Source organism: Mustelus asterias, chromosome 12 (assembly GCF_964213995.1).
Source record: "Mustelus asterias chromosome 12, sMusAst1.hap1.1, whole genome shotgun sequence".
Lineage (NCBI taxonomy): Eukaryota > Metazoa > Chordata > Chondrichthyes > Carcharhiniformes > Triakidae > Mustelus > Mustelus asterias.
The window spans coordinates 10685112-10695660 of NC_135812.1; the positions used below are offsets into that span (position 1 = coordinate 10685112).

At 43.5% G+C, this 10549-nt stretch overlaps 1 pseudogene; it reads right to left on the reverse strand.

Annotated features, from left to right (window-relative positions):
• Window positions 1-1344: 1344 nt before the first annotated feature.
• LOC144502108 (U2 spliceosomal RNA) lies at window positions 1345-1547 on the reverse strand (annotated as a pseudogene).
• Window positions 1548-10549: the final 9002 nt, after the last annotated feature.

Consider the following 10549-nt stretch of genomic DNA (forward strand, 5'->3'; position numbering starts at 1 on the left):
GAAGAAATTGTTCTTGAGTCTGTTGGTACGTGTTTTCAGACTTTTGTATCTTTTTCCTGAGGGAAGAAGGTGGAAGAGAGAATATCCGGGGTGGGAGGGGTCCTTGATTATGCTGGCTGCTTACCCTGCAGCAAGTGTAGACGGAGTCTACGCTTTTAGCATTTAAAAGAAAAGTAAACAACCTTCCATATGACTCTATTCCTTCACATTTTGCATGTCTTTCTTTGAATCCTTAACAACCCATTCAGAGATATTCATGTTTTGTTTGCATTCTCACTAAATAGCTTTAGGTAAACTTTTGTTTACAGTGTTGTTAGGCTCATTAACATCAAATACACGAGTCAGATTCACACAGTCACTCTGTCCTTGCTTTATTGCTCTTACTCATATATTCCCACAGTTTAAAATTTATGACAAGAATATAATCAACAGAAAATATTCCAAGTTCTTAGATTTCCCTATGTTTTCATGATACCCTGCACCATTGGCATCATTCTAAACACAGTAAGAAGTTTAACAACACCAGGTTAAAGTCCAACAGGTTTATTTGGTAGCAAAAGCCACACAAGCTTTCGGAGCTCCAAGCCCCTTCTTCAGGTGAGCACTCACCTGAAGAAGGGGCTTGGAGCTCCGAAAGCTTGTGTGGCTTTTGCTACCAAATAAACCTGTTGGACTTTAACCTGGTGTTGTTAAACTTCTTACTGTGTTTACCCCAGTCCAACGCCGGCATCTCCACATCATTATTCTAAACCACATGCTATTTGCCTATATAACTGTGCTAATTCCACCCCACCTGCCCCCATGCATATAAGTGGCAAAAGTGCCAGCCAGGTCCATGCCTGCCAGAAAGAGGCTGCATGGTTCACATCTCTTTGTTAATATTCAATTTATTCAATTGTAAGTTATGGTGATTGGGTTTCACACCCCCATCTCAATGGATTTATTGGTAAAGGATGAAAAGGAATAGAGAAGGCATGATAGGTCAATCAGATGGCTCTGGGGTTGTGTGCCTGTCCTTGTCATTTTACCACCAACTGCATGTACAGGAGCAGATCCAGTAACCTGGCAATGATAGAGGAGAATTATCTCTGCAGTAAACAGAGCTGTGACATCTGTTCAAAGAGACCTACAATGAACTGACACCATAGAGCTGCCACTGTCATTGGCAGTCAAAATGATTATAGGTCTCAAACTCTATGTCCGAGGTTCCCTCTTTTTTTTAATACTTTTCCAATTCAATCAAATCAAATCCAATTCAGAGTCTCAACAAGTTGAGACATTTCAGATCCAGGCTGACAAGACAGGGCGAGCGACCAAATCATCCTGTCCTGGGCCTGATCTACATGAGCCAAGTTGATTGGAGGAGCAAAGCAACACCTCCTCCAAGACTTGAGCTCATTTGCATCTTAGCCAAAAGGCCGGGATGCAGCTTTTAAAAATTGCTTCATATGAAACATATGAAGCTTCAATGCAACCCAATGACCTCAACCAAGTGCCGCATCCAATCCATACTACACTTGATCTTAGCCAAAAGGCCGAGAAGCGAGGTTCCCTCTTTGCTATCACAAGGAACAGCGGCAACATCAGCCAATTTTCCACCTGCAATTATACTAATACATCGTTCAATAGAAGCAATACTTTAAAAAACTCTTTTTATTGAAGCAGCATTAGATGGCTGCACAATTTCACCGGTCTGTTGGATTTCCCAAACTTATGTAGTCATTTGAGCTCCTAGAGACTGGTCTACGTGAGCTTTGCTCTCTCATGGTGGATATTGATCACTTCAAAAAGTCAAAATGCTTTCATTTAAAGAAATTCTATACTTCCACAAAGATTATTGTAGAAAGTAATATTAGCAATCTGGAAAAGTGTTGCAGATGCTTCAACAGACAGGAGATGCCTTGTATTATATTCCCACTCATGTCTCCATGGTCATTATTGTCTACTGGTTGAATGAAAGCACTTCCATCACTGGGTCAGAAGGATGTGGCTTCAAGTCACAATCCGAGCTGATACTTCAACGTGGTATTGCGTCCATCAACAATTATGTTTTTTAGCTAAGGTGTCACACCAAGTCCTTGACTGCCTCCTCACGTTAACACACCACCTCCCATGACTCTAGTTGTGAGGGAGCTGGGGAAATCCTAATCAACAATACTCAAACAATATTTCAAACAGAATAATTAGTCATTCAGTCCAACCATTCTTGTGAAGGTTCACAGTGCACAAATGATTTGCTGTGTTTGCCTAGCTAATACATTGGACACACTTCAAAAGGTATTAAAAGTAACTAAATACTGCGGTTGAGGAGTCTGAGTCTATACTTGGTGGAGTTTAGAAGGATGAGGGGGGGGATCTAATTGAAACTTACAGAATACTGAGAGGCCTGGATAGAGTGGATGTGGAGAGGATGTTTCCACTAGTGGGAGAAATTAGAACTCAAGGGCACAATCTCAGAGTGAGGGGATGCTGCTTTAAAACTGAGATGAGGAGGAATTTCTTCAGCCAGATAGTGGTGAATCTGTGGAATTTATTGCCACAGAAGGCTGCGGAGATCACTGATTGTCTTTAAGATAGATAGGTTCTTGATCAATAAGGGGATCAAGGGTTATGGGGAGAAGGCAGGAGAATGGGGATGAGAAAAATATCAGCCATGATTGAATGGTGGAGCAGACTCGATGAACCGAGTGGCCCAATTCTGCTCCTATGTCTCATGGTCTTATGATCTAAAGTGAAACAGGAACTCGCTGCACATGAGGGTGATGGGAAAAGAGATGATCAATTATCTCAAAGGAAATTGGATGGGCACTTGAAGGAAATAAACTTTCATGATTACACGGATACAGCAAGGGAATGGTACCGATTGGATTGCTCTGTGAAGAGCTGGCATAGATTTGATGGACCGAATGGTCTCCTTCTGTGCCCTAAATGACTCTACAACCCTGAAGTGCCTATTGAACATTCCAAGGCATGAAAAACACTAAAGAAATGCAAGATCTTTCTTTCTTTTCTGCATGCAATGCTTGCAAAGCAGAGAGTCCAAATCACAGAGAAAACCAACAAAGAACTAAGGCTGGAACAGGACACAAGCACTGACCAAGGGGCAGACAGCAGAAACACAATGCAGACAGGAAGACAGGTGAACTAGCCACTCATCCAAGTTTTAAAATTTATTTATTTATTAGTGTCACAAGTAGGCTTACATTAACACTGTAATGAAGTTACTGTGAAAAGCCCCTAGTCGCCACACTCCGGTGCCTGTTCGGGTACACTGAGGGAGAATTTAACATGGCCAATGCACTTAACCCACACATCTTTAAGACTGTGGGAGGGAACTGGAGCACCCGGAGGAAACCCACACAGACACGGAGAATGTGTACACCCAAGCCGGGAATCGAACCCAGGTCCCTGGCGGTGTGAGGCAGCAGTGCTAACCACTGTGCCACCATGCCGCCCTATAATAGTGATCATCCAAGAGACATCAGGCCCAACTACTGCTCAGTGAAACCCTGCCACATGCCTCAGTCGCTTTGAATGCTGAATTTCCTTGGCTTTTATTCTACTTTATAAGTTCTGTCTAGCATCTAATTACATAACCATGAGGATGAAGCTCTCAATGGGACAGTGATTCCTGACTTTGCAGATTGTCCATGTTAAAATTACATTTTCTCTTTTTTACAGACTAGAAAGAATTATTTGCTTTCAAGCTTTACTTTCCTAATGTCTGGCCTCCAACGTTATTTCTCTGACCATCTCCCCACCCCCCACCCCACCTATAATATCACCACGATTCCCCCCCCCATCTATAATATCACCACGATATACTTGCGATTGGGAGCTCAGTAGAAGTGGTATCAAAAGTTAAACATGCTGATATGTGTTAATAACCAGAGTTAATGTCGTGGCCCCTGGTCTCTACCTACTATCTTTCCTAAAATGTTTGAGGGAACTTTGGAAGCATTATCTACTCCATTTTGAATTTTGACAGCCTTAAAAAGTGGGTTTTATCAGCTCGCCCCTTTTAAGAGTCAAACGATTTAAGAGTTCCTCAAACTAGCCTCCGTGTTGTATGGTACCAAGTCAAATACCCAGAGATGTTCCACATTTTCTCCCTAGTCACTACATCATTCTCTTCACCAATGCAACAAAACAGAGACGTTGCATTCGGCCTATCGCTAGGCTGAGGAAGGAAAAGCAATCGGCCCGTGCTCTTGCTTCTTACACATCATTCTGTCCTTTCTGATGATACTGTGCCTTTAAGAAATGTATTTATATCATGTTTCTTGGGAGGGGTATGTTTAAAATTCAGCTCTGTTTTACATGGCGCCGGGTTGTCTATAAAACAGGCAGCTCACACACTGAGAATACCAGGCTATTGATTGATTTTAGCTGGGGATGTGTTTGTTTTAATCTGAATTAATGCATTTTTGTTTATTTGGATTTTGCCCTGGGTTTGGTTTTGATTAGGTTGATTCATAGAACCAGTCATGTGCTTGAGGGGAGGAGCTACACTTACAGGGAAAAGCAAGCAGTTTGTGCCTGGTTTTGAAAGGAGCAAGAGGTCTCTCGCTGTCTCTCTCTCTCTCTCTGGAGAACTGCTGTTTGGGACCTGCTAGGAGAAATAGGTCTCTCTCTGTGTGTTGACTTCAGCCAGGCTAATGAGGTTGGCTTGCTAGAGTATGAACTGTCTGCTGAGTCTTAATTGATGGTTAAATCAGGGAGCCTCATGCTCCCTATTTAAAGCAGGTACGTCAGACTCCCAGCCTGCATTCAGCAGGGAGCAACCGGAGAGCTGGCTGTGTACAGATGTATGGTGTAAATAAGGTAACTTGGTGAAGGGACTTTCGCCTCCGTGGAGTTATTACACTCTCTCTCTCTTTCTCTCTCCAAAGATGTTCTGGTGGCTTGAGGACCGGCAGCCCAAGTACAAACACGTGTGTTGCTAACTGATTTGGAAGAGGAATTTAAGTCTAAGGTGGGAAATGTGTTATCATAAAGGGATCAAGGGGTGTGGAGAGAGAGCAGGAGTGGGATACTGAAAGTGCATGATCAGCCATGATAATATTGAGTGGTGATGCAGGCTCGAAGGGCCGAATGGCCTCCTCCTGCAGCTATTTTCTATGTTTCTATGTTTGCAGAAACACCGCCATAAACCATAAGAAAAATCCAAGTAAAAGGAGTGATGGTTTTTAAAAATCTTTTGGTTCAAAGAACTGATCACTGCGCTGAGCAAGCTCATTGATCCCACCAGAGTGAGGGAGTTACATCTGCATACCGTTGATCCCTCTCTGGGTTAATAACTCATAATTTATTCCTGTATTTCAATGTTAAGCTTCCTCCCTCCCTCTCCCCAATCATCATGAATTTATCTGTATGCCCCATTTAAACAAATACCATCTGATTTTAGACTTTTAAAAGACGGTAAGTCACCCGGACTGAAAATCCAAGGGGCAATGATCTTGCCACTAATGTCAGGATTGTGTCCATTAGGAATCGAAGCCACTAACTTTACCCCACTTTACTGGGGTCAAGGAGACATTGCTTCATCACCATTCAAGTGGCATACACTCGTGCCCCTGGCGATGTAGCTGGGGTACCCACCATGCAGGAGAGGCCCGAAAGGCTGAAGGCTAGTGGCCTCTGGGGATTGAGGGGAGAAGTGCAAATGGTGGTCCACTCTCAGAAAGATCTGAGCAGTAACTGCAACCAACTGGGCTCCTCAACAATGACATACCTCTTAACAGTGCTAATTCAATGATGTGCATTCTACAATCAACTGCAAAAAAGGAAAATTCGTCAAGGTTCCCACTCCAGTACAATTACCCCTGGAGTCATGTATGAAGGGTGAATATATGGTCTTTGATTGAGCTTGGCGGTGATGCCTTGCAGAGTTGGATAGCTTGCTGGAACTTGTGCTCCAAGCTCACGTATGACAAATGGCAGTCTACCATTACAAACACAAGTGGTTCCGTGTGCAGTGACATGTCCTTCATTGTGCAGGACGTGCTGCACAGGAGGACGATGATTTGGGCAGAAGAATACACCAATCATCCTTTGAACACTACCTCCCAACCAATGCCCTACCAATCCCTGAAGCAAGCTTTGGAGGAGATAACCAAACGAGTGAGCACAATTTTCATCCATCCCGTTGAAAAAAAAGAGAGGATCCCACCAGAGTGAGGGAGTTACATCTGCATACCGTTGATCCTTTTGGGTCCTTTTCCACCAATGGTCCTTTTCCACCAATGATACGGGAATTAGAGTGGAAAACCCTTACGTAAGTAGTTATTGTATTGTGGTAGTTAGAGCTATGCCAGTAGGAGATTTGATTTGATTTGTTATTGTCACATGTATTAATATACAATAAAAAGTATTGTTTCTTGCGCGCTATACAGACAAAGCATACCGTTCATAGAGAAGGAAAGGAGAGGGTGCATAATGTAGTGTTACAGTCATTTAAAGTTTAAAAGTTTAAAGTTTATTTATTAGTGTCACAAGTAGGCTTACATTAACACTGCAATGAAGTTCCTGTGAAACCCCCCGAGCTAGGGTGTAGAGAAAGATCAACTTAATGCGGGATAGGTCTATTCAAAAATCTTTTTCTAAATGGGAAAATGCTTAGGAAATCAGAAAAACAGAGGGACTTGGGATTCATTGTTCAAGATTCTCTTAAGGTTAACATGCAGGTTCAGTCGGCAGTTAGGAAGGCAAATGCAATGTTAGCATTCATGTTGAGAGGGCTAGAAAACAAGAGCAAGGATGTACTTCTGAGGCTGTATAAGGCTCTGGTCAGACCCCATTTGGAGTATTGTGAGCAGTTTTGGGCCCCATATTTAAGGAAGGATGTGCTGGCCTTGGAAAGGGTCCAGAGGAGATTCACAAGAATGATCCCTGGAATGAAGAGCTTGTCGTATGAGAAATGGTTGAGGACTCTGGGTCTGTACTCGATGGAGTTTAGAAGGATGAGGGGGGACTTTATTGAAACTTACAGGGTATTGCGAGGCCTGGATAGAGTGGACGTGGAGAGGATGTTTCCACTAATAGGAAAAACTAAAACCAGAGGGCACATGTACCAGGGCGGCACGGTAGCACAGTGGTTAGCATTGCTGCTTCACAGCTCCAGGGTCCCAGGTTCGATTCCCGGCTTGGGTCACTGTCTGTGTGGAGTTTGCACGTTCTCCTCGTGTCTGCGTGGGTTTCCTCCGGGTGCTCCGGTTTCCTCCCACAGTCCAAAGATGTGCGGGTTAGGTTGATTGGCCAGGTTAAAAATTGCCCCTTAGAGTCCTGGGATGCGTAGGTTAGAGGGATTAGTGGGTAAATATGTGGGGGTAGGGCCTGGGTGGGATTGTGGTCGGTGCAGACTCGATAGGCCGAATGGCCTCCTTCTGCACTGTAGGGTTTCTATGATTCTATGATAATAACAACCTCAGGCTAAAGGGACGATCCTTTAAAACAGAGATAAGGAGGAATTTCTTCAGCCAGAGAGTGGTGAATCTGTGGAACTCTTTGCCACAGAAAGCTGTGGAGGCCAGGTCATTGAGTGTCTTTAAGACAGAGATAGATAGGTTCTTGATTAATGAGGGGATCAGGGGTTATGGGGAAAAGGCAGGAGAATGGGGACGAGAAAAATATCAGCCATGATTGAATGGCGGAGCAGACTCAATGGGCCGAGTGGCTTAATTCTGCTCCTATGTCTTATGGTTTTATGGCCTTATGGTCAAAAGTCTATTGGCAGCAGGGAAGAGTCTGTTCTTGAGTCGTTTGGTTCGTGACCTCAGACTTTTGTATCTTTTTCCTGACAGAGGAAGGTGGAAGAGAGATTGTCCAGGGTCCTTAATTATGCTGGCTGCTTTCCCGAGGCAGCCAGAAGTGTAGACCGAGTCAATGGATGGGAAGCTGGTTTGCGTGATGGATTGGGCCAGGTGGTGTTATGGAGTGAGTTTCTGAGGTTTGAACTCATGCTTTAATAATAAAAAACATATTCATACACTGACCATGGACAATTTACAAATGTAGATCATTTATTTTATCCTTCACTCATCACATTCAAAGGTATGCAAGGTCCAACTAGTGCATCAAAAGTAACCTGGTACTAGTGTATGAAAAGAGAAGAAAGAAAGACCAACATTAACACAGCACCTTTCATGACCAGCAGACACTTTACAGCTAATGACCTACTTTTGAAATGAAGTCACTGTTATGATGTAGGAAAAAGAAAGCTACTCATCTCAGTCTCTGAAATTGAAATGGGTGGCAATCATGTCGTCCCTCTCTCCTGTCTCAGTCTTCTGCCAACATTATCAATGAGCACTCATGTGGAAGTGGCCATTCTCCTGAGCAGGCAGGATATGCAGAATTTGGTAGGTCACAGTCTATGTTTACTGCCAGCTGCTCGGGTACCTGGCTGTATTGCTGATGGCTGCACATTAACTGCAGGATGATGAATCACATTTTTAGGCTGTGACCCAGATTTGCCAACAATCAACTTGACAGTGAGCCATTGCGTTTAAATGCAGCAGTCAGACCCGACTGCTTGAGGATGAAAATGATTCAAGGACACTGGCAGAGAGGTTTTAGCTACAAAGGACACCCTCAAGTCATCTACCAGTGAAAAACCCTGAAAAACCTCCACGTCATTTCACATTTGCGCTCGCTTGACGTAGATATGACCTTCTGGCGTCGTAGACCTGCTCCTTCAGATATTCAGGTCGGTTCTCCAATCAGAAACCTTCGGGAGAAATGGTCCCCATAGGTAAGGTTAAGTTGCCATAGTGCCAGATGACCATAATGATGGTACTGTGCCTTTGAGAAATGTATTTAATCATGTTTCTCTGCAGGATGTTTTGTCAGCACCGTGTTGTCTGGAAGACAGTGCCCTGTATTGTTACTGAAGCCATACTGAAGCTTGTCGTATGAGGAATGGTTGAGGATTCTGGGTCTGTACTCATTGGAGTTTAGAAGCTTGAAGGGGGGATCTTATTGAAACTTATGGGATACTGCAAGGCCTGGATAGAGTGGACGTGGAGAGGATGTTTCCACTAGTAGGAAAAACTAGAACCAGAGGGCACAACCACTGGCCAGAGGGACGATCCTTTAAAACAGAGATGAGGAGGAATTTCTTCAGCCAGAGAGTGGTGAATGTGTGGAACTCTTTGCCACAGAAGGCTGTGGAGGCCGGGTCATTGAGTGTCTTTAAGACAGAGATAGATAGGTTCTTGATTAATAAGGGGATCAGGGGTAATGGGGAAAAGGCAGGAGAATGGGGATGAGAAAAATATCAGCCATTATTGAATGGCAGAGCAGATTTGATGGGCCGAGTGGCCTAATTCTGCTCCTGTGTCTTATGGTCTTATGATCTTATATAATTGATATTATGTTGACTTTCATCTGAACTAATGCAGTGTTCTGTGGTTTTAATGTTTCCCCTGGGATTGCAGAGTAGAGCTTGATTTGGGATAATTGACAGGTCAGGTGATAGGCCTAGGGACAGCTATTTTTCACAGAGCATTCCCGACGGAAGAAGGTGAAAGAGAGAATGTCCGGGTTGCGCAGAGTCCTTGATTATACTGGCTGCTTTTCTGAGGCAGCGGGAAGTGTAGACAGAGTTGATGGATGGACTGGGCACGGTGGTGTTATGGAGTGAATTTTTGAGGTTTCAACTCATGCTTTAATCATAAAAACATATTCAAACACTGACCATGGGCAGCTTGACAGTGAGAGAAGCAACAATGTTTTCTTTTCTCTCTTTGGAGTTAGAGTTTTTGCTGTTGAAGTGTTGCTGTTCTGGAAGCTGCCTGAAACTGGATTTACCTCTTTGATGTTTGGCTGTTTTGAGGATATCTCCTTCTCTGCAAATGGTTGACTTGGATTTCTGTCCATAGGTGTTACAAAGCTGGAAATCCAGCATCACATGAGCAGATTTGTCTTTGTGCTAATTCTGAAGAAGGGGGAATGTCTATGGGATATTGCTGTACATTGAAACAACAAAGATAGCTAGCTGTTAAGAGTTATATTGTGTCATGTTTAAGTCTTGTAATTGGTAAAAGTTATACAAATTCTTTTTGTTGTATTCTAAATGTGTTCTTAAATAAACTTTGTTTGGTAAAAGCTTCCTAGTGGGTCACTTGAATCATACCTGGAGTGAAACACCTTATGCTCACCAATGCCAAAATCAAATGGAAAACTTATTGTCTCACTAACTTCATAAAACACCTTGGGGTCTTTGGCCTGGGTCTTAACAATAGGCTGCTCTTTGAGGGGGAGAGCTGATTTGTGGGGATTTAACCTGTGGATCACCATACCTCAGGTAAGGTTGAGAAGTAGTGAATAACCTTAGCCGGTCCAGGAATTGAACCCAAGCTGTTGGCATCACTCTTCATCAGGAACCAGCTATCCAGCCAACTGAGTGAATCGGCCCCCATAGGCACGCTGGTCAGAAAACCACAGGCCTGGATCCCAGATTTTCTGCCCTTGGACAAGCTCAACACATATTTTAACACAGCCAATATTCTGTTGGGAAGTCACTTATCTCTCATGATCAGGAAACAGG